At 42.6% G+C, this 27359-nt stretch overlaps 1 long non-coding RNA gene across 1 annotated transcript in view; it reads left to right on the top strand.

Moving 5' to 3' along the window:
- The window catches only part of LOC146190479 (uncharacterized), a 67025-nt gene extending 40019 nt beyond the window's left edge, over positions 1-27006 (top strand). Inside the window, exon 5 of the long non-coding RNA XR_014706508.1 lies at positions 26792-27006. This is a non-coding gene — a long non-coding RNA (uncharacterized LOC146190479). The remainder of the gene's footprint in view (positions 1-26791) is intronic.
- The last annotated feature ends 353 nt before the right edge of the window (positions 27007-27359 follow it).

Below are 27359 nucleotides of genomic sequence, written 5' to 3'. Positions count from 1 at the left end.
ATGCGCAGTCATCTTTGATATTGCAATTCAAATATCTAGAATACAATATAATATTAAAAAGTTTCATTAAGCGAGTAGGAGTGGCTACTTGGATATGGCGTATAGCAACACTATAAACAAAGCCCCAGCCCGCAGCCTTTGCTGCATAGCCGTACAAGTCTTTCTGTGAGTATAGTGAGGCGTTCGCCTTAAAAGCAAAATTAAGGGCGCACTCGGAAGCATGGCTCAAATTCTGAAGAGTCGCACGAAGCCTCTAGAATGTCTTATTAAAGTTCCGCTCCTTATTTTATTTTATTTTTTGAAAGACACAAATACAAAGTTTTGCTGAGGGCCGTAAATTGAGTTCAGGTACTGCATGGGGGCACCTGCTTACCCGTGTCTTCCGCCTGAAACAATAACAAGGAATACAAAGCAAACTTCTAAGTAAGAAGCCCGCTACAAATGTGCTGATGTCCAGTTTGCAACTTCCTCCAGCGTCCCCAGAAGACTGCACCTCTGTTTGGAAGTCGCTGGAACTTTTCCCAGGAGCCTTGTAAGCCTTCACTTATGTGACGCTTCCTTGAGCAGAAGGAGCGGTGCGAAGTGCTCACTTTCAAAGTTAGGAGACAAGGAGGCAGCTAGGTTGACGTCGAGCAAGGTACGCTCGAAGAGAGCGGACCGTAAGGCCTTCACTCGAATCAGCCGCCTTCGCCTGGGTCAGTAATTCGCCTTAATTGAAAGTCAGCGCTTCCCCACGCGCGACAGGCAAGGCTCCTTTCCGCCATGGTGTACACACAGTTGCCGCCTCCTCTCGATCTTCACCAGCTTCGAGGAAGGAGGTCTTCCGCGTACTCTCCATGTTCGCGATTGCGCGAGCGTCCCCAGAGGCCACATGGGCGCCAATTTCGCTCCTGGTATACGTAGTTTTAAGGATAGTTTCCCCACTAGGCGACACAAATCTGCAATGAACTGTACGAATGCCTTGTGCCCTCTTCACAGGTTTCTGTACCTAACAGCGCAGAGTGCTCTAGGTGCACTGCGTTTCATGACCGCGTCTTTTGCAAGTATCCACTCTGGTTTGTTATAAGGGAAGAAACATCGCAGCTAATAAATGGTGGAAAATTGGAAAGAGCAGTATAGACGCAGATGCAACTACCTCCTGTAAAATTCTATAGATGGCCCAAGTTGCCTTGGCACACAACACCGTTTCGGCCGGAGAGTGGTCCCGTTTAATAAAACGTCTTTATGGCTTCATTGCCTACAATTATTGTCAAGCAACTCTATTCAACACCATCCTTAGTTCCTACTTAAAAGTGTCAGAAAGGCAGCTAATGAAAATAATTATTGATAGGCAGCTTCCTATTTCGATTAGGGTGCACTATTAGTTGTTTACATCTCAGATTTAGTTGTGCCGTCAAATTTTGCCAGGTGTAACTAAGTAATTCAGCGAGTGAAGATCGTTTTCGAAGCATTTGAAAGCCTAGACTTGAGCAATAAAATCACAAAATGTTTTCGTATCGCGAAGACAGAAGCGTGTGTGGCATCAAAGTAGCTCTATATACCTCGCTTTTAGCTTCTGATTTCCCTTCGGCTAACTACAGCCTTCACAGATGACTCATTCTGATCCTTACAATGTTTTATTATCTGTTCTATACATGTGACATGAAAAGGGCATAACATAAGGCGTAATGGATAACACTTTCTAAGTGTCATTCGATGCCGCCAATCTTCATAATATGAGTGCTGGTATTTCAAATGTCATTTATTTATTAGTTTTAGAGAGTAAGCGCCTCTGATTTTTCAAGGTATATAACCTGTTTAGGCTAGATACTGCGCATGCGCTAGTTTTGTCTGCACCTCGCGACAGCTGTGCACCACGCTGGCTCCTTCGACTAGCAAACGGCCGAACCGCGAGTGACATCAATCTTGCAATCATGGGACCAGCCGCTGCTGCGTGCGCTCCTGCTCTGCCTCACCGCTAGTTTAAACCAGTGCTCTTCCGGTCAGTGTTGCGGTCACATGACAGCTGCTTAGAAAGGGCTGCTTACCACCGGCTGGTTTCCTCGGTCTAGCTATGGATTATGCGTAGCCTACCCAGGCCGCAGAATTCATTGGTCCGATGTTGGTACTGTGTTCGTAGTGTCTGGTCCAAAGTAGAACCAATGCATTGTCAACATAGTACCAATACTGGACTGATGGCTTGTGCCTCATGGGTACGCCGTCAAAGGCTGAAAAATGCATAATTATTTATTTTATTTATACATACCTCAGCGCAATGCAGCACTATATCAGGAGTAGGTGTTTACGACATATATGCATGAAGCACATTGTGAAGTTATCAACGCTAGAATACAGTAATAAAATGCAAGCAATAATGCGCATGGAACAACAAACGTATATGAACAAGAGCGGAGTACATGATCACTGGAGGGTTACAGATATGTATAAAATATTTACGGGTCTTGAATGTCTGTTACAAAACTGTCGAGATCCAAGGAGCGAATGTTCCCAGGTAATGATGAAATGGTGCGTGGAAAAAAAAGCTGAATTTGATTGTGTTATTTCGTTCGTAAAAAAGCCATCAAGTTACGTTCATGATGACTTTTTGGTTGATATTTCTGGAGCAAAAGTGCAGTGATTAGACGACAGCGTGGCTGAATAATTGAATATGCGATGTAAGAATTTTATTGATTCGATACGGCGACGTACAGAAAGCGTTGTTCGTTTAAGGGAGGCAAGTGCCGAAAAAGATGGAAAAGAGCAGTCAAAACGGCAAAAAATAAAACGCACTGTTTTCATTTGGGCCGCCTCCAACTCATTGATCTATGATTGTGTATATGGATTCTAAGCTATAGAAGCATAGTCTAAAACTAGATAAATTAGTTGTTTATACATTAGTAGCTTTATTTCTACAGGAGAATTAGTTAATATACGCCGCAGGAAGCCAAACCTTTGAACTGCTTTGTTACAGATGTATTCATTATGATTTGTCCAAGATAAGTTATGCGTGAAAACAACACCAATGTATCTATTCTCGGACACACTATTTAAGGTACGGCCCTGGAATCAATAACTATAGGTCAATGGAGATAATTCTTTACAGAAGTGCATAGGATAGTTTCATTAAAGTCTTATATCACTGCTTGCGCTCGTAAACTAGGTGACAGCCTTTTCGGATATTGCTATTTTTTATTTTCCATACTTAAGGGCCTGAAAACCACGGTATTCCGTCCTGATGCATACAACGTGAGGGATGTGATGCGGAAATATATTTTAGAAACTCTTAGCCCCCGAATCTACACTAGGTAAAGGCACTTTAGAGGATCCTTGTAGAAAATACAACTCGTTGTCAAATCATGATACTCAGTTATTCAGCAGACACCTCCCGATCGTCGCCTTTTGTGCTCCTTCTTCTTGATAACTTCAAACACAAAACTCTATTCGGTCCTTAATCTAAGAATTGTGCATAGCAGACTAAAATGCAATTTAAGATACGTTAATAGGCTCTGAATAATGGTAATTCTTTTCATAACGCTGCGGAGTTTAGCTGCTGGTGCATCATAGCATCTCCGATGTCATCATTATCATAATCATCAGCTGCACTATACCCACTGCAGGGCCAAGGCCGCTCCCATTGTTCTCCAATTATCCTGATCCAGTGCTAGCCGCATCCATTTGACTCCTGCGAATTTCTTAACCTCATCCACGCACCTAATTTTCTGCCGCTCCCTGCCACGCCTTCCACCCTTGGAATCCAATGGTAACTCGTAGCGACCATCGGCTACTCTGTCTTCACAATGCATGCCCTGCCCATGGCCATTGCTTCCTTAAATTTGACTAAAATGTATGTAATTATAGTTATTTCTCTAACCCGCTCTGCACGCTTCAAGGTAACTAGTTTTAATTTCTGCTTAAACCTATACCTTTGAATTATTTCGACTGCCTCTACCCCAGCGGCCTTTTATACAGTTACGAATGGAGGCAGAAAAACCGCATGTAAATAAAGAGCAAGGTGCATTCAGACATCAACGTTATTTAAGGAAGCTATGAGCTCGACTGGATGTTTTTAATTTTTTTCTGGAAAAAAAAAAGCTGTTCTATTTTGTCTTTCCCACTTTTTTTTAACACTTCATCCTAAATCAACTACTTGAGGTGTCACAGTCAAACTAAGGGGATGTTGGAGCTCCAATAACTTATTTTCTTCAATTTATTGAAATATCTTATAACACCCTCTTGTAGAGGGTATATATAACATAAGGGGGGCACACTTAGAAGACTAGTAACATGAGATGAGAAGTCAAAAGACCGCAAAAATAGTAAAGGTCTCTCCAAAATAAGCAAACTACAATAACTGAAGTGAAATCTCACTCCCCAAAAAATGAGACAAACAAAATAACAAAACAGCCCAAAATCAGTAGAAAGTATGAAAATTTAAATGCCTGGCAGTTAAAATACAAAGATCAATGCAACATTAAAAATATTGCAAAGCAGGATTTGAAAAACTGCACTGGTGTTAAAGTAGCGTTAAACAAGAATAACTAAACCCAAGAACACACAGACATCACATTCCGATATGACTCCACAGCATTTCTTAAACTTGATCTGTGGAACTTCAGTGGCAATATCTGATGGTAGTTTATTTCACTCGACTATGCTCCTGGGTATGAACAATTGTGCGTAAGGAGTTGAGGGACACGTAGTGCGTTTGACAGAAAGGGTTGCCTCGGCGAGAAGAAATGACTGATCGCAAGTGAAAAAAAAAAAAAAAAAACGTTATAGCACTGGTGTACGGTGAATATCTGAAGAAATCAAACGAGTGGCACGACTTTGCAGGGATTTAATGCTATGTATGATGTAGTCTTAGCAGGGGCCCCAGAAAGCAGATCCGTACTCAATTTTAAGTCTGATTAATGTGGTATACGCGAGTTTCGCAGGCTACGAAAGCTCTTGCTTTAGTCTACGTTTGATTATTCCAAATGTGCGGTTATCAGATGCGAGAGTAACATTTATGTCATGATGTCAAGTTAAGCGCAATGGAAATTGATTCCTAGGTGCTTGTACGGGTGCGTACAGTCGAGCGCGATTTGAAGGTTATCGCGCGAGCGTCGACCAGCCTTGCACTCCAGGCACCTGGCGGCCGGGTTTGGAACATGAAAAATCATGATTTTGCGCTCTTCTCTCCTTCGTTCGCTGTTCCATACAACAACCATCACCCCCGCGACAAACTTACCGCCCTTTCGCTCTATGCTAAGCTTTCAGTTTGTTGCGATAAAGTGTCCAATTTCAGATAATACCGAAGAACACGTCGTGCGCACAACGATCACTGCCTGTTCGAAGAGCCAAAAGAAAAAAAAAAAGAAAGTTATGTCCCAGAAGGGAGTGATGGCTGCTAAAGGAACAGCAAAAAGAGTGAGGGAAGCTGGCCTGATACCTCCCTTGCCTCGGCAGAGAATTCTGGGCCATGGCGCTGTTCATGTTCTCGGTCGACGCTCGCGCGATAACCTTCAAATCGCCCTCGACTGTACGTTCGAAAACTTCGTTATCATACGATAAGAGGTTGGAATACAAGAAAAATAGCGTCCAAAAGACATGCACTTTGTTTTAGTATGATTAAGAATAATTTTTTGTTCTTCACGCGATGTATTTAGTATATATAGGTCTGCCTGCAAAGATTGGTGATCGTGTGGGTAGAAATGTTACGGTAAATCACGCAGTCATCATCGTCAACCAGTTCAACTCTCGATGGCATGCTGTTAGGGAGATCATAATACAGATTAGAAAAACCAAAAGGCCATGTAGGCTCCCTTGAGGAACGCCAGACATGAAAAGAACAAAAGAGTGAATTATTCTTGTGAACTGTCTTCAAAGTAACAAAAAATCTCATTTATGCAATAATATGTGCGTGAAAGTCTCGATGTTCTAGATTCACTGGGAGCCTGTGAGAAGGAATGCGGCCAAAGCTCTAGAAAAGTCTGCAGTTATCGCGTCGATTTTGTTGCTATCCTCGATCTATGTCATTACTAAAGGCTGCGAGTTGTCACGTGAATATCTCTTACGAAAGCCGTTCTGGTATTTGAAGACTATGTTATCCTCTTGTAAGTATGTTACAATTCACGAATGTACGACCTGTTCCAACAGCTTTCAGACAGCGCTAGTCAACGAAAGGAGCTAGTTAAGTGGAGATAAGTGACCACGAAGTTGGCAATTGTTACGACGTAGGCTGTACGCCAACTATTAGGCATTATGCCAGACGATAATGCCTGTAATGAAAGACTGCTCCAAACTCCCAATATGCTTTGTGATGTACTCTTTTCCAGCTTGTTAGTGCAGCTAACGTGATCAGATGCAGATGACAACTTGTGGTTTTTAAGTAGCGATGCTTCAAAATGAGAAGACTAAGCTACGGTTCTTGAAACAAAAAATTCCGAACTAATTTCATAACAAAATACTCTCAATATAGAAATTGTTAGTGTGATTTACGGCCATTTGTGTACTGCGCAAAAAGGAAAGTGCCTTCATGATTTCAGAACGCATCAAGAGAGTAGTTTTACTTAGAAATTGGAAGTCTTTTTTTACTTTCGCAACACAAGGCTGCTGCGTGTTTGGTTGCATTACGAAACCTACAGACAGTTTGAGAGAAATTTTTGTGTTTTATAATTTTAAGGATACCGAAAGCTTTGTGCTGCTCAATCTTCCAGACATGTAATAAGCCAAGATGGTACTTGCCACTTAATCGCGAGCATTATAAGACAGATTCTTCAATTGCAAGTCGCAGGACAAGACACGAAAACAGAAAAGCAGAACGGACAAGGGCAATGCATGCGATACGAAGCTTTACACGAAAGAAAGAAAGCTCTTCATGCAGATGACACTGAGTGCCCTGATATGCCAAAGGAAAGTGGGGCTTGAGGCGAGCCGTTCGTGGCTGAGAGGCAGCAAATGACCGTCCGTGTGTCGGACTGGCATGCTCCATCTTATTTTAAATGACGCGACACTGGAGAATATCAGGTGCCTGCTGTTGCAACTGTTAGCAGAACCGTAATTACCCGCGAATAAACTAAGAAAAGCAATTAGCACGTCGAAAAGCTGCCTTGCTCCTCCGTCCATTACAACATCATCTCGTTGCATCACTTCCATTCAGCTTTTGACACCGCACTAAGTAATTTGGAGAGCGTTTGTTGCTTTCTATGGTGTTCTTGAACTGGTGTACAATACTCAGGTGTCTAAACGTCCATATTCACTATAATGGCTGAGATCATTCGATAACACTGCTTAGTGTAACTGCTACCACAACAACAATTACTACTACAACCACCACTACTACTACTAAAGGTCGTTTATCGCATTAAACTCTGATCGGCGTTTTTCTCTGCAAGGAGTGTCGAGACTTCGGCTACGCATGTCTGCGACTTGTTGTCTTTGAAAGCGCAGAACTTTAATTTCCACATCTCCTTAACCCATCCGCCGGAGAGAACACATCCAGAATAAAACTGAAGTTTCATAAGGATGAACTTCCTTTTCAGCATCTCTTCCGCCAACACCAAGCCACGGCTACAAAGCCTAAATGAAGAACTAATCGAACAGATAAAACTAGCTTGGTGGGCTTCTAATGGGCGCACTGTAAGATGTATCAGAGGGCCATATTGTTTACACCGAAGAAAATATTTGTTTCGAATTATCCCACCATTTCAAATTATTATGATGTTTAGTTTTGACACCCTTTCTTTAAGCAAAAAAAAATTAATCATAGACAGCTTGACCACTAACTGCCTAGTAAATAAATGCCTAAGCACTCCGAACGACTTAAGTGCGCATATCTGCATGGAAAGAACGAGGAATGTATGATGCCTGCCCAAAAAAGTGGCTTTTCTAACCTTAGTCATTCCATTCGCGTTGTTGAGTCTCATAATGGAAACATACTCTGCGTACACCCTTGTACAGCCCTCCTCGTAAACCCTTCCTTAACCACTTTATGTGCAAACTGATATTAGCGTAACAAAGCAACAGTTTCGTTACACTCTGCAGCTAGCCCAGGAAAAGCTTTTTTGTGGGATAGTGTGAAACTGCACTCTAGCCCTATGATCCTGTGAAGAGAACCTTGGGGTCACCATGAAGAGCACTGAGAGTAGAAAATGAGCAACCACCAAAAATAAAAGGAATAAAAGAGAAACGTAGCGTGGTACAGCGGCTGCTCCTATGTGTTTAGACAATGCCATCAAATTGCAGGTCTGAAGGTGAGCAGAGTATTGAAGGGTGCTAATTGTTTGAATTGAATGTGTGTCATATAGGGCGGCGCTGCATTATTCTCTGCAGCCGATCGCATGATGCCAACATCACCGGTTCAATCTAGTCCGTAAGAGAGATGAACAACCCTACCAATAATTACGGAGAAATACAACTATGGAAATATTATTATTAAAATATATGATTCGAGTTAAGGAGAGGTAGGAAGTGAGTGATGCAGTCCTTTGTAACTAAGCATGTATCGTAATTTCGAGAGCGTTACTCAGTGGCATATATTTATGAAAATGATGCGATTGCATTGTATTGCTTCGTCCACCTCTTAGGAATACTTGTTACAGAGGCATATTTTTGTGCATAAAAGTTAACTGCATCTCCAGGTATAATATGAGAGGTCACAATGGCAACCTAGTGCATGTTTCAGTTTTCATTAGAGCAGAATTCAATTTTCCTGGAGCATGATTGCCAAAGCATCTCGTAATGGCGCAAATAAAGGAAACAAGGAGCCACACACTTGGCCACACGACTTTGTCCTTTGAAGCAATACCTTTTGTAAAAGCTTGCCCTAAATCTTCAGCTTGCGCATGAGGATCCTACCTGGGAGGTCCTACACTGAAAAGGGCCGCGACACTCCGTGAAGGCAGCCACGGTCACGGGGCGACTGCCCCGTCCTCGGACGAGGCGCTAAGTTCGCGGTGATTGTACCGGTATGGCGAGGTGTCGAGCGTTGAATATCATGTCTTGATAAGATTAGTTAATTATTACACTTCACTTGCCGACCAAAATGAGAGAAGTCACGTGAGGTTCAAATGAATTGCTGCTTTATCCTCCAGACACCACGTGCGAAGTGTTTTATTTGATTTTTGGTGTCGTTATCCTTGAAAGTAGTTTAGAAAATTTTGCTACGAAAAAAATGCAGCTACGCAAATAGCAGACAAGTCACCAAGCTAGTGGAACAAAACAAAGCACAAGAGGACACGTTTCTATTCCAGAGATGCTCTGGAATAGAAACGCATCTCTGTCCAGCGCAAGGGTAAAGAACCGTAAATCGGATGCTGCGCACCAACGCTTCTGCATCCAGGGCTCACAAACATTTGCGAAATGGTTTCGTGGAGGCTCCTCTTCATTCACTGTTCAATGTCTGACTTTTCTTTTCTTCAGCTCTGCGCAACGCTCAATCGTATTTGTATTCTCCCCCCTGTTCTTGCTCCTTCGTCTTCCTTTCAGGAGATTCCGACAGATGCTTTGTGACTGGCACTAAACAAATCACTTTCGTTTCCATCAAGTCTAAAAAAACCTTGTATGCTAGCGAGAACGTCAGGAGGCCGTCAAAGTCAGAGAGAGGAACAGCAGTAAACAGGCATCCGGATACTCAAGCTAAAAGTGCCGTCCTCTGAGAACGACAGCTAAACGCCGTTAAGAGTAAACATAAACAGAGATAATATGAATAAATGACTCAGTAAACTAGAAACGAGGCTGCACCGGCATTTCAAGCCGCCGTATTCGTGCGTGCATGCCTGAGGCGATAGAGGAGTGAGGTGCATGAAGCGGAACTTTTCCAAGAGCGGAGCCCTGAGCAATCACCCTCTTTACCGCTCCTTTATTCCCCAGTCGTGGCAGTCTCTTCTGGCCGTTTAACATTTTATCCTCCAAGTTCTCAGAAAGCGTAGAAACCTCGAGGAAAAAGAGACTCCATAGTGGAAAGATAAATTCTTTAGGAAGGTTTGGGAAGGTCTTATGAAGCACGTGAATAAACACCCTCGAGGTCGAGGAAAACGAATCGCTTAGCAACGGCACTCTCACAGAAAGAATATTTGACAAGAAGCACAGAATGTTTATGCAGCAAAAAAGAAATTTTAGGGAGGCTATAAAGATATTGTGGAGTAGTTATTCACGATTTCATGTTCAGCAATTCTTCCCCTCGTACAGCATGCAATCTCAAGGCACAAACCTGCTGAAGGCCTCATCTTGTATTTTATTTGCTTCCTGCTGAAATAAAACAAATTTGAAATTCTCTGTTCTTATCGGTCCTTAAATAAGATAATATTGAGTGTTGTTTGCTGTGTCATTGATTCCTTGCGCAAATTATCGTGAGCTTAAACAAAGGATAACAGCAAGAACTAGTGTGGTGCATACAGCACAGTACAGTACAGCTCCTGAAATTGCCTCCACCAAACTGCTAGGTTTAGCGATGAAATATATTTAAACTTTCAAGCGTTGAACACTCTGAAAGAAACACAGAGCTTTTTTTGAAAAGAAAAATATGCCGGAGGAACCTTTTTTCGCAATGTAAACTTCAAAAGCAAGGTAGTAAATACGGGCACGCACTACTTGTTTTCCGGCTTTTGTGCAGGATTTCTCTACATTTCCATTTGAATGATGTGAGCGCAGCCCAAACTTCAAGTATAGTTCAAACGAAAGCACATTGTCACTGTCCCTTGAATCAGTAAAACGAAAAGATAGAGCAGTTCTTGACTTGCACATACACACTAGGTGCAACACCGAAAGTCGTTACATTTAAATGCGTCTGCTTTAGCAGCTCTTCATTTCTATAAGTGCCTGAGGCACTTGAGGGCAGTTTCCCTCCCGCAGTGCTTCTTTCATGGAACAAGTATGTTTATCTATCAACTCCTTTTCTACCCGGGGCCGTGTACGTTCACAGGTCTATAGGCTGCAGATCAACAAAACGAAACAAATAAAAACACGAGAAAGCGAAAAGGTATTGGTCTCTGTGACCTGTGGAAATAGGTGGAATCAATTTTGGCAGTGCGCACATCTCTCAGCACTGAGAGTTTGAGAAATTCATGGTGGAAATTGAAACTAAACTTCAATCCCAGTGCTCCTGACAAATGCAGTACAGTTTATCGAGACAATACAGGACCGAATAAAAACAAGGCACCAATAGGCGAAAGGTAGGCTACACTATTCATGTTTTGTTAACCTTTGAAATACAATAAACTTCAAACTACAAACTACTATCGAGCGGATCGAGCTTAAAGACAAAAGGCCACCTGTGTATTTTTTGTATATGAAGCAAGTGTGTGATGCGAAATTGTCTTGCATTCGTTTCCACCACCATATATTTTCAAAATGTGGACTATCCTAAGTATGCTATCTTTCTTTTCATCTTTTACTTTGGCACCGTCTCCGCTGGTGCTTCGAATTTACCAAGACGATCACGTTTTCGTACACATTTAAGCACAGTTCTAACCACAAAATAAAAAAATGACTGCCATTGACCATTGATAAATGCACACTTTACGCAAGAAGTATAAATAGGATTAGCCAAGTATAATTGAACTCAACTAGACTTACAAATGTGTAGTTACGGCCAGTGCATGTTGAGACAGCAACGTACAAATGAAATATGACGTTACAGATTTTCAGACATTGCTGAACCTGTCTGTTTAGTTAAAACTAATACGCTGTTTAGGCTTACAAAGGTGTAACTACAGTATATGTTTAGACACTTTCAAATATTCTCCCTAACCACTTATTAGGAAAAGTTGATTTGGTGTTCGTTGGAAGTAAGGTATGCTCTTGGCCTTAAACTTTGTCATTGTATTCATGGCCGCGCACTTCAAGTCACGGTAAATGTAACCTGGGATAGCGAAGCTACGTTTGACTGATGCGATTCGAACAGAACCGAAAATCGTCGAAATATATCGTGGTAGGCTAAAAGTGCCGTAACACTGAAAAGTGTCTTCCAATCAAACTGCACAACTCGCAAACTCGCCTGCGTCGTAACTCCATCCCACTGATGCTCCAGCAAAAAATTGATGAATTATTTAAAAATGGAAATAAATCTGAATAATTAAATAAGGCAACTATAGCCGTTAAGATATCACTACACCTATCTTTGCAGCTGTACTTATATTATCTAACCCGGTTCTTATCGAAGCACTACGCCTACAACCATGCAAGGACCAAAACGTTTGAAGAAGAATAGACCATTGGGCGAGTTGGTATCGATTCGTATTGTAAGGGCACAGCGCAGCAAGACACGGGACGAAAGGAAGAAGACGTACACACGAGCGCTGACTCGCAACTAAGTCGCAATGTATAAGCCAGCCTTTGGTCATACTAATAGATAAAGGGGTGGCGTTCCTTGATAATTCTTAATCGTTTCCTCAACCTTCAAGGGAGAGGGGAAAAAACGTGTCAGAAAAAAACTACCATTAAGTGATTATAACTTTTCATATCTTTTGTTGACCCTTTCTGATGTGTTTTGCGCAAGTTCTATATACTTGTTATCATTATCATTGAAGAAATTGTATAAAGATATGTTTCTTTCCAATAAACATTTAGTTGCGAGTCAGTGCTCGTGTGTACGTCTTCTTCCTTTCGTCCCGTGTCTTGTTGCGCTGTGCCCTTACAGTATGAACCAAAACGTTTTACCACAAACAACCGGTAAATTAATTAATAGGCGATTTGCCAATGTGAAGGGACATTTCAGCATCAGCGAGTTGCCCACCACCTCACCTCCGCTTAAGCTTAGCGCCTTCTGCGCTCAGCTTTCAATTGAGCAGCTCACGCCACTCGTTATTCGACTCTCTTCCGTCTGCCTCCCGCTTCCGCCACTCACAGCACTGAGTCCTGAAGGGCCTTCGGTCGCTGCCGAAGGTCCTCATACAGGATCACATCCACAGCACCACCCGGCCTCAAGCGATATTAAGCTATGATCTGCTGACGTCCATCGACGCAATCAAGCAGGCTGGTGCAAAATATGCGAACTATAGTAGGTGACTACATCATGCTGCGAAGCTCATGTCCTAAACATATTTATATCAATGGCTCCTGGGCCACTGTCTCATTTACCTTAACCCAGGGTGCATGTTCACCTCGCTCCGTGTGACGGCAGCTTTACCAGTCGAGGCACTGGCGTTTGACTCACCACTGCTCCCATGCTCTTAGTACCTCGCGTAAACCTCCATGATGAATAAAAGCATACCTGTAGTGTCTTAGATGAACACGTGGAGAGAGTCTGCGTCTGAATAGGCTCATAAATCAAACTTGAAGCATCCCGCTCTCTAGTCAAAGCAGTTCTCTAGTATGCCTCGATAGTTTGGGACCCGTGCTACAAGAAAAACATTTTCAAACTAGAGCGCATTCAGTATCTTTCAGCCAGACTTTTTCTAATTGCTGTTCAACCTATTCGATTTCTAACATGCTGAGGCAGCTTACTTTAGAACCCCTTAAAGTACGCCATCGGATCTCTAGGCTGAAATTATTTCACATGCCATATAACAACACACCTTGTTTGTCACGTGATGCCTATATTTTTGCTGCCCCCCAGTGATCTAGTAGGCTGAACCACTCCAAAGTACTACGCCCATATTTCGGCAAGACTAAACTTTACCAGTATTCATACTTTCCCCTCACAACACATTAGTGGAACCGTCTGCCTCCATTTATTGTTGTTTGCTGTAATGAAAATATGTTTGCTGAGCTATAATGCAAAGCATGTACTTCCTCTCCTGCTTGGGCAGCGCTGCTGCCTGCAGTATTTAGAAATAAAAAAACGCAGCACGTAGTACCACGTTATCTACTCGCGCGATAGTTCCAGTGAGTACTCTAAATGTGCATGCACTCCTAAAGTGCTTCCAAGGGCTACGCTTTTTGTGGCAGTTGAACGGACTACGTGAACTCAGTTGTGTCAAAACATTTTTAGAATTTTCAGACACTTGACGCATTTGTTTTTCATTCATGGCCATTTCTCGCGCTCCTGCAATACCCACAACGGCACGAGGGGAATGGGGGAAAAGGGTGACATTTCAAATACCCGCAGCCATAAATTTTTCAACGGCTGCCTAAGGTGATCTGGGTTTTTTTGACTGCATGCTATAAAAATATGCTCTATCCCTCTGAGCTAGTAGTTCTTCTTTTGTTGTTTTACTGCACATTTTGGAGTCAATCTAGCGGTTTAGAGCGATTTAGTCACCAAGGCAACTAAGTGAGCAAGCTGATCCTTTGCTTCCATCTTGAAATTAACTCCTTTCGACACGTCGCTGGGTTGTGCATGATTCGTTTGGTTGCCGGTCGCGTACGGCACTCTATAATCAAGTCATTGATTAGGTGCTGAGGCGGCAGCACTAAAATGTACTGTTTCTACATTTGTTTGTCAGGGTTCAAGATACAGTATAGAACATTATGATGTACTAAAGCTTCCTTATGAGCATCCTATCCAACATCTTTTCACATTGAGAAATGCGCCACTGAACATGTAGGAACGAAGATTAGACGTCACGCACTTGGTGCTGCCTACAGCATCGTTATATATATAGGAACCAGCCGGCCATTCCTGTTTAACCTGTTGTTCGCTTCGTTCGACTGCTAGAGCGCACAGTTTATTCGTATTTTGAGTACAAAATGAAACAATGCTATGCCTGAAATCGGAGCAACACTTCTGAGTACTTCAAACGGAAAGAGTACCAAGTAAGATTTTAAATTCTCTCGGAAGGGGTCGAACGCCCAATGCATACGCGCCGGTATTCTACGCAGTGCAGATGCCGAGAACGGAACAACGGAAAAGGCCGGGAAAATAAAGACGAGCTGAAAAAATCAGAGTGCGGCGCTGCACAGAATGGGGTTTGAAGACGGAAAGAAAACTTTTAAGCTTCCCAGAACCAACTCCACAGAAACCCTACTTGGAATGGTTCAGAACATAGCATAAAGCAAGCAAAAGGGTAGGAAAACAAAACGTCAAACAGTGATACTCGCCAAACCAGAACCACAGCAGTAACTTTTTTTCTCTTTTTTTTTGTCGTTGTTTACGATCGTCTGTGCTTGTTGCACTATGAAGCCCTATTTTGGTGCTTGCCTCTGCATTTTTACTTTTTCAATGTAATGAATTCAGCGAACAGCAGCTACCGGAAATTTAGCAAGCGGCAGTTTGCGCAATGTCGGGGTCTCGTCTGTTAATACTCAGAAACCTCAGAACGCGCGTGCATGTGCCCGTCCCTATGTTATCCTGGCTCCACTCCCTCGTGTTTGGAAATGACAAATAAAAGAGGAAAAAATAAGCAGAAACAACATCGTTTTCGAGTGTCTAGCTCGTGATTACACATCGCGGTTCAAGATAAATGAACGGCCGTATAGAGCACGGTGTCGCGGTCGTCACTCGCCACTCAAGTGGTTTGTCTGGTCCCCGTGCTGCTTTGCTTGGAAATAATTAAAACGGCGGCGGTGAAGGAGGCCTTCAGAATTATGGCAGTCATCCCAGCTTGGTCGGTTAGACGACTTTGTGCTTCAACTTTCATCTGTACAATCACGTTTACTTCTACTACTCCGGAAAACTTGCTTAATTATCATCACACGAGCATTGGGAAGAAAAAAATGTGCAGTCGTTTCCGCATTTTCCTCAGCCTCCCTCTGTCGTTATCACTTCGTACATATGCTGTCTCACTACTTTTGTTGGGTCAAAGATTTTTCCCATTTGTAAATCCACCATCAGAGGAAGCACACATCAGGAGCGTGCAATTTCAATCCTTGGGTCCCGAATCACCATGTCCAGAGCCGAATGAAAATCAGTTTGTTTGGTGAATAAGCTACACTTTTGTTGCGTATCCGGACCAATAGGTCACCTCAAGATAAGCGATTGAGTGAGTGAGTGAGTGAGTGAGTGAGTGAGTGAGTGAGTGAGTGAGTGAGTGAGTGAGTGAGTGAGTGAGTGAGTGAGTGAGTGAGTGAGTGAGTGAGTGAGTGAGTGAGTGAGCGAGTGAGTGAGTGAGTGAGTGAGTGAGTGAGTGAGTGAGTGAGTGAGTGAGTGAATGATTCCCTCACTAACTCACTCACTAAGCAAGTGGCTGACTGGTGAGCGTGACAGTGAGCGAGCGAGCGCACGAGTGCCCTTAAGTGAATTAGTGAGTGAGTGGAGGCTGTGAGGCTGTGAGGCTTAGGAGGTTGGAGGGGACTTAATTGGAGGCATGCGTGACTTAGTTGGAAGGCAAGCGTGCGTGCGTGCGTGTGTGTGTGCGTGTGCGTGTGCGTGTGCGTGTGTGTGTGTGTGTGTGTGTGTGTGTGTGTGTGTGTGTGTGTGTGTGTGTGCGTGCGTGCGTGCGTGCGTGCGTGCGTGTGTGTGTGTGTGTGTGTGTGTGTGTGTGTGTGTGTGTGTGTGCGTGTGCGCGTGTGCGCGTGTGTGCGTGTGTGCGTGTGTGCGTGCGTGCGTGTGTGCGTGTGTGCGTGTGTGCGTGTGTGCGTGTGTGCGTGTGTGTGTGTGTGTGTGTGTGTGTGTGTGTGTGTGTGTGTGTGTGTGTGTGTGTGTGTGTGTGTGTGTGTGTGTGTGTGTGTGTGTGTGTGTGCGTGCGTGCGTGCGTGCGTGCGTGCGTGCGTGCGCACAGCGAAATAAAATGAGAAAATCGTTACGGGAACTCATACGTGATGGTCACATGGAAAAAGCCTAAAGAGTACGGAATCAAATCTCTTCACTGGGGCTACGTTCTATCCAACCATTGCCGCATTTAGGTAGTGCAATACTAACACTTGAGCTGTTGTCAAAAACACAATTAGCTTATCTATGACCACTGCAGGGCTAAGGTATCAAACCTTTTCCTGCAGTTAACCCGCTCTTGTCCCTGGTGCACACATTTCATCCAAGTGCAGGAACCTGCTAGGCTTGCCTTCCAGTGCGGTCAAGTTGGTCACCCTTAGCGATCATTGGTTATTTTTTCTTCTCATTACATTGACTACATTTATGTCGTCTTCTATTACCGTAGCTCCCTGTGTGATCCAAAATCCAGGTAAAACTCTTCTTGTGAGACTCATTTTTTTTTTTTTGACATAGAGGAGTACCGGAAAAATATTAGGGGTAATTTGCGGCGGATATTTGCAGATGAAGTTGAAGTTTGAAGTTTATTCCTATTCTTATTTTCCTTACATACAAACTAAAGGACCCCGAACAGAAGGTGAGTACTTGCACCTGACTAGGTTCACAGCTAGGTTCAGAGTAGATAAAATATTTGTCCTATCAATATAGTGCACATTGCAGTCATTTGTTACAGTGATTATCGCTATTTATTTTGGCTCACCACTATAAAGATTCGTCGTGTTCATAAAGCTCTCACTGTGAAACAGTGCTATAAATGGCCTCACCTTTATTCCTGCCATTCTGTTTCTCAAGTAAAATGTCCAATACCGCTAATTAGCATGTCCTACCGTTTCATCAAAATCAACAGCGGTAGCTTTGATCAGCGCTTTTGTTGTGTTACTCACATAGACACGTAGATTGGTACTGGTAGCTGGTAGAGGTAGTTCGTAAGTGCCTTTGCATTCCGCTCCAAGCAATAATATGTATGCAATTCCTTCATCACTACCGCTCGTGTCATAAACGTGCCCTGCCAATGTGCTAGCCGGTGTATTTCGTGCAATAACAGGGCGAAACATACACACGTATACGCACCATGAAAAAAAGTATCTCGAGAACAAGAAAACCACATGAAAAAAAAAAAAAACCTTTTGTTAACTGAAAAATCAGTTATAAATATATGCGTTCCTTGAAGTATGCATCATCTGATGCACAACTAATTTACTTGTTCGGCACTTACACAGCAAGAATTTTGTGCATACGTGCGTGAATAATTTATTTCGAACCTGTAATTCAGCCATCCGTCGTGTAGTACGAATGAAGCGTCGGCTATAATTAATTGAGCGCATGTAGTTGAGCAGTTATCCTTTATCAACGGACGCTGGTGAGATTTAATGGAAAGAGAAGCAGTATTCTGAATAACAGGTTGTGTATTTTCGCTGATTATTCCAATCTGCCATCCGAAAAAACAACAGCAATGAAACAAAACGTGCGTATCTGAAAGTGTAAACGTTCCTCCGCTGATATGGGCTGCCCTCAGATGCATACTGTATCATCAGTAAAGGGTTTTCTCTTTTTTCCCGAAGGAACAAATGGTAATGTAGACCTCTTGTGCTACCCAACTGTATAGTTTGAGTGCCTCAGTTTATAGAAAGCGTGTATATTGTTGCGGAGAAGAAGGTTGGCAGTGGCGCGAGAGAAGCCATCGCGCTATACCAGCCATTATATTGTCTTTCACCCTGTCGCCATATTGTGCCGTTTTTTCTCTTGTCGCCACGTATCGGTATTATGTGAATTTTTCACTACCTTTAAGCAACACAAGTAATACGGGCAATCTATCAGAGCTAAAAAGAGATTATATGAAGAATCTTTACAAACAACAGATAAAGAATGAAGTCCCAAAATTGTGAGTGAATTCGACAGTTCACTTTTGTTTTCAGCGCAGATGTGGCTCTACCATGCCTCTGCTCATGTTCAACGGCTTTACAAACACCATGCGTCAAAACATTACCTAGAGCACATGAGAAACGCTGTTCCACATTAAAAAAAGAAAGAAATGCGCAGCTCTCACGATTACTAGGAACCGGAGAAGACGGTTTCGCATTCTTGAAAAAGGCCAGTGAAAGAATGCTATGTGTGCAGTCAGTCCCCGTACCCCAACACGCGCACGCACACGGAAAAACATTAAACAGTGCAAATACCTTCCTCTAAGGTTAAAGATCATCGAAATATCAGAAAAAGAAAGGGCGAGCATGGGACCGCCAACAACACTCGTGTTTTGCCATTGCCAGGACTCCGTCTCGAGTGACCTGCAAGCAACGTGAACCAACGTCAATAAGCTTAGTTGGGGAACTCTGAGAAATTCAAGCCTAACCGCCGCGAAACGAAGGTAGCATGGAATGCCGAAAGAGAGGAGACAGCGCACTTCTGTTTCATCGTGCCCCAACCGGGCGTTGGCTGCTAGGCGGGCAAAAAACCCGAAGGTATCTCCTTCGAACAGGAATTCCTGAAAGGGTCCTTTTTATTTATTTATTTATTTCCGATACTCTGATGCCCTCGCATTTTTCTGTTTTTGCTTTCTGAGCAGCGCACGAAGGCTAAGTCCCGTAGGCTCAGATTCACACGTGTGCACGTTTTGTTACTCTGTCTGTTCGGCTGAATTTCTGTTTATTCGTTTAGTTATACTTTGATCTCGCAATGTGGATGAGAAGAGGCTATTGTTCTCGCACTCCTGGTGCCGCAGTAGCTACTGCTCATTTTCGAGGTTCAATGCTTGCTTGCTGCCGCAGTCACGTGAAGCTCTGCGCGCGTTCGCGCTATCACCTCTCAGCAGACTTCAACGGTCGCGCCTCCTACGCCAACCTAAGCGTACCTTTCTACCACCCTGTCTACTTTTTCTTCAACTACCTGAACCAGTAGCACACGACGCTCAGAGTCGATTGTGTTTTTGGGACGGTTCTCTCTAGATTGTGGCTTCGCATTACGCCCTTTTATTTTAGACTTCTTTTTGTCTTGACTGAAGTTTAAATTTTCTTTTCTAAATTTTGTTTTTTTAATTTGTTTTTTTCGTTCATACCTTTCTTTTAACTTGAGAAATAAAGCGAAAAAAGAGTAGAAATTTGGTGTAGTTCGAGATGACGCCAAAATGTTGGAAAATGTCGCGCGTTTAACAGAAAAATGCCTCGGACTACTCACATCTGTGGAACTTTTCTCGCATTCAAATTACAGGTTTCGGGTGTTTTCTTTCTTTCAACATAGACAGCTGAAAGCTGTATATTAGGAATACGATGCACTAAATTTAACAAGGCAGCTGTAATCTTGCTTGTAAAAAAGTTGCAATGTCCGTTGTTAACAAGGTTCTTTGACTGAAACTTTCTTATAGCTGAGGGAAAGGCGAGTTCTGACATGACTGTCATAACAGTCGTCACAAAAACAACAAAATTAAAGACAACCAAGGCCCAATTACTAATAAAACAAGCATTTCAGAACATTGAAAACAGAGGAGTTTTTGATGAGTTTCGAGGCTGTTTAGACCGAGTAGCGTTTCATGTTACCTCTAAAGCCCGGATATATTTTTGGCGTTTTATTAGGCATGTATATTTATGCGGAAAGCGTTATAACCACTGCGTACAAGGAAGAAAATGCGACGACTGCTGCCTGTCAAATGAACGAATTTATTTCAGATAACACATATAATATGATAAATAAAAACTTTACGCTTCAAAATGGGGCTGGTAAGGTATATTGAAAAAATAAATTATCCTGCATAATGGTGCGAATGCTAGCAGATAAACCCCGCCATTAAAAATTATTGAGAATTGTCAAGATATCAGCGTTCGCGCTGATTAATTACAACTGCAGGAGTGGAGGCTAATTTGCGCTCAATGAAGACAGGCATATGAAGGGAAGTGCTTCTATTTGGCGGTTGCCGGTGCCGACAACAGTGATAAAGACGCTATTGTGCCTACTATTAAGACGAAATTTGAGCGTTCTCTTCATTTTTCTTAACATTTATCAAAGTGTCCGGTCACTCAAGTGAACATACCGTAAATAGTGGCAATTAATGCTGATAATGCTCTCTTCATCACGTTTCCAGTTATCAGTTTCCACACATTATTGAAATGTTTCTAATTTCTTTTGTTTTTCGTTTACTATCCATGCCTGTAGCATTTTCTATGTACCATAGATATCGCAGCTACAAGCCAGAAGGATCATAAAGCATCAGCGTGGTGATATTTACAGATACTTTATGCACGCGTTTAGAAAACCTTGCAGACCAAAACATCGCACCCAGAAAATCGGGCCTGCTGCATGCACATGCCAGCACGAACAGAAGCATGCGCCAAGGAAGCTACTAACATAAGCTCGATTGCAACAAAGAATGCGTCATAAAAAAACGGCACCCCAAATATTTAAAAATATTAGAATGCAACGTTTTCAGGAGGTTTCTTGAGGTCCTCTAGCGAGGAAATCTTTCATACATAAGTTAAATTGAACTCGCGTATAGTGTGTGTTTTTTATAAATACATGATTTATTGTAAACCTGCTTGCGTAACTATGCCTCGCGCATTCAGCAGGTCCACCTTTATTCAGCTTCAGCAGAACTGTCCTAGTAAATGCCTTACGTGTCGCTGTCCAACAAGTCTGGTGCGAATCGTATTTTGTCTAAATTAAACATATTTCGTTTTCGTCTGTATTACTTTCGTAATTCTTTACAGTAATTTTCAAAAGAAATGCGTCGTCACGAGTGTTTTGATTTGTTTTTTACTTTGTATGGTACAGGAAAGTAAGTCGTTTCCTCCCGTAGTGTACTAATAGACTACGGACAAAATACGTTGAACATGTTGAACATGTAGCCATTAAGTGTATTTCTGCAATAAAATCTAGGCATAACGCTGAATACGATGTATACGACATTGCACAATTCTTGAAATGATGCAAACAATGACGCAAAACAACGCAAGACAAGTTCAAGGATGCTTGAAAAATACGAAGAAGCTGTCTTATACCTCTATCATACGGGCAATCTCAATGCCTATTGAGTGAATGGCCATTGAAATTTTCGAGGGTCATCGAGATGCACCAATGACATACGACAAATTTCAATGACTATTGAGTAGCGAGCGTGTCATCCCACAGATGGCGCCACGTGTAATAACACCCAGTAAAAATATGAAGTGAAACAGGATAAAACGAGGCTGATACCGCACTAACAGCTATTATTAAATGAAAGTTCGTTCAGAGAAGGGTACTCAAATACCTCACAGCACGGCCTGACCCACAGGGAAGCAACAGCAAAACGACGGCGAACGATGTTCAATCGCCGCATTCATTTTGCGCCAGCAATCCTGCCACAGCTCGACAGTCTTCGCTGCATTCGTAGGCGCTATCGTTAGAAGCACATGTGTGGCTCTTGGGTTGTCGCAAAGCATTGTAAAGGGCGAACATGAGCGAAACACTGCAGAATGTCGCACTGCCACAGAAAACAGCTAGACAGCCGTCAGTTTGTTTACTCCTGAATGCCACATATTCTATAGAGCGATCATTTTGACGCGAAATACTAGTTGGTGAAATGTTTAATGTAGTCTAAATGATTACCTCCAAAAGGTGATTTGTTTCTTCTAAGTTTATGTCTTGTTTTTCACCTTTGACTAAGTTCGGGGCTGCTCTCAATGTTCCTTGGCATTCCAATGGCCATTCGCGAACCTCATTGAGTCAATGTCGATCGAGTTCAATCATCATTGTAAATCGCTGTGTGGCTGTGGCCGATCCCCATTGAGATCGATATCTATCGACTCAATGGGCATTGAAACTGCCCGTGTGACAGAGGTATTAGTGTTTTGCGATTGGCCACATGTTCTGTGCGAGCTCGCAGTGGTACTGCACATATCAATTGTTTACATATATATCTGCGCCGCTCCATCGACTTCCTTCTATTAAGGCGGTACTTATCTGGACTGTACTCTTATAGAGAAGGTTATGAGAAAATAAATGTACCAGATCAATTATTCCTTTATATTGTTCTTCCTGCAATTACAAGTAAATTACTTCGCCAAAAGGGTAAGGAACGTCGCTACGCGCAAGACGCAGAAACTGCCTTATACGAATGTATCTACAGGCATTCAAGTTCATTTTCAAGCGTTGCTTCCTCAAAGCCTAAATTAAGAGAGCTATACATAAACAACAAAGATGCTACGATCACAATAAGACACAGTATATTTGGAGGGGATTTAGAACGATGGGGAAAGAATTGAGATGCTTATATGAAAAGAAAAAAAAAACTGACCCAACTATCGGCCGCTATATCTTACTTGTGGCAGCAAAACACAATTAAGCCTTGTAATCCCTTTTTCTGTTAAGAAAGAACAAAAATATCCTACCCTTCTTTCGCTATTCCTAAATGATGAATCAATGGTGATACGTTTGTCTCGCCATCACCTACAAGTCACTATCACAGCACAAAGTGAGTGGAAATGAGAGCTCGCTCTCTGGCTCAGGTATAGATTAATGTCTGTATTACCCAGCCAGTTGCGGTAATAACTACTGTTTGGTGCATACCACGTGCACGTCGAAAGCCTAGATGCATACAGGTGAAGTAGTGAAGCAAACAGCAAATATTCTCCTGAAAACCAAGCCAAAAAACACGAACGTACGCGACAGTACAAGTTTAGCTTTAGGTTTATAGTGTTTAACGTCGCCGAGCAACTCAGGCTTTGAGGCACCGTAGAGGATGTCTCCGGGCATTTCGACTACCTGGGGCTCTTTAACCTTCAGTGTCATCGCACAGCCCACAGACGTCTGGCTTTTAACCTCCATCGAAATCAGGAGACGCAGCCGGAATTCGATCCCAGCGTCCTTGACCATAGGAGTCGAGCGCCTTAACCATCGCGCAAAAGCGGCAATGGCATGAACAAGTTAAGCCGTCAGAAACTTGCTCGAAATAATATTTTCACCATTCAAACACTTCGTTCGCGTAACTACAGCACTAGCTGACGGAGGCGTACGCACGCAGAAAAGCAAGGCTGTTTATCAGCAAAACATGCATCGACCAAAACGATGTCGTCTCCGCTTATGTCGCGAATAGTCGCAGGTAATCCCTTGAAAGAACTACGCGCGTCCGATGTCCCCGCTTCATTTTCACAGCTTTCTGAACATTTCGTTTTTGGTTCATTTTTTATATATTGTCTCCATCCGCGCTGAACTGTCAGTTTTAGCGTTCTCGAGTGACTATTGGTGCTTCTGAGTGCGCCTGCTTGAAAAGCAGTAGACGCGCCAAAATTTGATGCTCGGAATTTGGTTGTGGATGTCGGCGTCTCGGCACCGCCCACAGACATCGGTCATCTGCGGCCGGACGTCGTGGTTTACTTGGGAGTCCCATACAAGTTGCTGCCAAAAGCGGGGGCCGTCTATTCGAAGAAACCTAAGAACAAAGCGCAGGCGTCGGCAGTGTACTTGCAAAGCGCCTAAGTAACAACGCTGACTGCATACGCGCAAAAGCAAATATTAGAAGGTGCATAAGTATATGTAAATAAGCAGGACCACTCTCGCAAATAGTGCGCCTGATTCTCCGGGAACGAGAACCCAACGTCGGCTTAGAGGGAGAATGAAGACACAGCAGAAAAAAAATCGAACTGCCAATGTAAGAAATCGAGGTTGGGTCACATTATTATGCTAAATGTTTTTCGAACTTTACCTAGTCTGCTGTCGAGTCTACACGACGACATAGAACAATAGTTGTGTGAAAAGGTGACACGAAAACCGCACCGCCTATCCTAGCACGCTAGAACGACTGCGTATGGCAGTAAATCGGTGGCAAATCCCGGCGAAGGCTCAACGACATCATCGGGATCGTCTTGTTTATCTTCATCTTTGTCTATATCTTCTAGAAGATCACGAGACTCAGTCTGCGATACGCAGCTTTCGTGCTGTGACCCCATTTGAGTGCCGCAAACAACGATGATTCGGAATGTTCACGGATGAGAGTGACGTGACACTTCCTCATTGCAGGGTTTGATCGTAGAGGAGGAAAATGGCGACATATGTGTGAAGAAAGTTACTTGTGCTTTCACGCGTTCAGAAAATACCATTTCATACAGAATAATGAGAAAGAGTAAAAGGCTTCGAGCATCACTGTTGTTTGGGGACTGGCAACGCTACCCATTCAAGTTTGTCATCAAGAATTCAAGATTTTCTGACTGCACCCTTCAAAAGTATAACGTGTGCTTATAGAAGCATCAAGTTGTTGGAATTGAAGAACTCTAAATTATACGTGGGCTTCTTGGGGTGACCGCTATTATGATGGATGACTATAAAGAATAAGCATTACCAGCCAACTTTAATGCGAGATTTGATTATTTATTTATTTATTTATACTGAGAAGTAGCTCGACTGCAAGCAGAAAAGAGCACAATTTTGCATATGATAGCGAAAAAAATCAACATAATATATATATATATATATATATATATATATATATATATATATATATATATATATATAGAGAGAGAGAGAGAGAGAGAGAGAGAGAGAGAGATTTGCATACAATGACGCATGATACAATCGTGCGAATAATATGCACGTACACATCATACGATCTATTAAAACGTTCGCCACCAGAGGCTCTAAAATTAACAAGAGATATTTCCACATTTCGGCTATCCACAGTGCACACCAACGGTGTTGAAATTCGTAAATGTGTAGACAAAATATGGGCACCTATATGTATTATTATCAGCTCGATATTTCTGAACGATATTGAAGTGGTATGTACTCATTACCATTGATTTTCATTAGATTATTATCATTTACATACAACAATTTCTGTACGGGCTTTGTGCGTCTCGCCTGGAGTGATTCTAAGCCAGGAAAATTTACCATTTGTGTTAAGATGTGAGTTCTTCTGAATATATTGCAAATAAATCAATCTGCTATCTTTTCTACTCCTTCGACGTTTGCAATTTTTTTTTTGTGGTTAATTGACGCCATAAAGAAGACGTGTAGGGGAGGCCATGCCCAAGCTTCATACGTTGACAACTTCACCAACAATAGAGCTTTGGGCAGGTTACTTTTCTACCACAAGAGGGAAATAAAGTCAAAAGTAAAAACTGCGCTAAATTTTACACAAAGCACACAGAAAGACGAACAGGAGGGATTTGTGTAAAGTTTAGCGCTGTTTTACTTTTGTTAACACAATGTCACACCAACAAGCCCAGTAAGAGGTACGCTTGACATAAAGGCACTCGCGCATAGTGTCAACATGCGTATCTTGATGTGCCCAGTGTATGTGCGTGAACAAAGTGCGCTAGCCGCTACCTTGAAGCGTTTGAATAAGAGGCCTCTTCGGGGGGAGTTGCTGCTGGGCGCTTGACAGGGCAAGTAGAAGGGTGTAAAGGCAGTGTGGGCTCTTTGTAATTTTTTTTCTGTGACACGGAACTTTACTCGCTCTTGTAACGCAAGTTCCCGTGCCTGTTATATATTTTCATATGCCTTCTCCCACATCGTCAACCATCACGACCCTTTTTCTTCTCCCCATCCCTAGCACAGAGTAACAGGCCAGATTTTACGCATTCCGGCCAACCTCTCTGACTTTCCTATCAATAATCACATCTATCTAGTTGTTAGCGATCTAAATTCCCAGTTATTTTACAGCTGAGAATGCTCTGTGTATCGCTTCGCCTATAGTGCATGGATTATTGTAGAATCGTTTTCTTTTCACATATCCCGAGTACAAAACAATTCTTAAACATAAGAGACATACCCATTCAGAGCACTGCTTCGATACCTTATATAGATGATCATATAACTTAATTTGGTCTCCTGAGGATATCTTTGTCTTAAATAAAATGCAGTCATCTACAAAAAGCTAAATTTTAACTTAAGAACCTCCAACGTTGAATATACATATAAATTACGAATAGAATAGGCACCCATGCTTATACCTACGGTACAACTGGAATAACATATGCTGAATATTAAAAACATGTGCTGTATGTGTTTCTCGTCGACAACGCGAGATGAGTGCAATTCAGTGTGTGCGTGGTCTCAACGACAAGTAATTCTATGTACTGTGATATTAAGATGAAAACATTTATAATAACGCTCACAAATGCTGACAGGATCGAGATGTGCCAGCGAAATTTCACGGGCCGTCGGCAAGGTTCTCCTCTATCGTGAATCGAACTCTTACCCCTCCGATCACCAGCTGAGCACTTTAACCGACTAAGCCACGCCAGGGACATGAGAAACATTTTCCTGGTTCTCCTTGTCTAGCTTTCCCTCCGTCTGCATGACAACGTAGGGGCACTACGACGAAGCCTTCCACCCGGTCTCGAGGAGGGAGCGTGGAACACTCCATCTGCCGCCAGCAATGAAGATCAAGCGCCGCAATGAGCTCGCGCCATCGCCGCAGAGTAGAGCTGCTCACCCGAATCCTGCACGGAAGAATCACTGTGCAATCGGCGGGGTTCTGGCAAATAAACACTACAGTAGAATTATCCCCAAAGCCTTATCGCTCAAGTCCACTTGTAGAAACGTTGACTCGGCTTGCGAACTGAGGCTCCCCCTCTACCTTTTTTCAGTGCTTTTTCATGCTATGTATCCATCTTATTTTTCTCGTTCTAAGTACCTCAACAATTTGTACTGTTTGTTCATTCGCACCGTAAATTTCTTTTTCTAACCTCTTTACCCATTCTCCAGTATAGAGTAGAAGGCCAGGGTCTCAATACCACGGGCCCGCCTGGCTGTCATTGCTTTCATTAAAAAGTTTTCATTTTCTCCTTTTAATTTCTCCGTAACAATATATATATATATATATATATATATATATATATATATATAT

This window comes from Amblyomma maculatum, chromosome 4 (genome assembly GCF_055883805.1).
Source record: "Amblyomma maculatum isolate TAMU_Amacu chromosome 4, ASM5588380v1, whole genome shotgun sequence".
Classification (NCBI taxonomy): domain Eukaryota; kingdom Metazoa; phylum Arthropoda; class Arachnida; order Ixodida; family Ixodidae; genus Amblyomma; species Amblyomma maculatum.
This window is presented reverse-complemented; position numbering and strand designations above follow the sequence as displayed.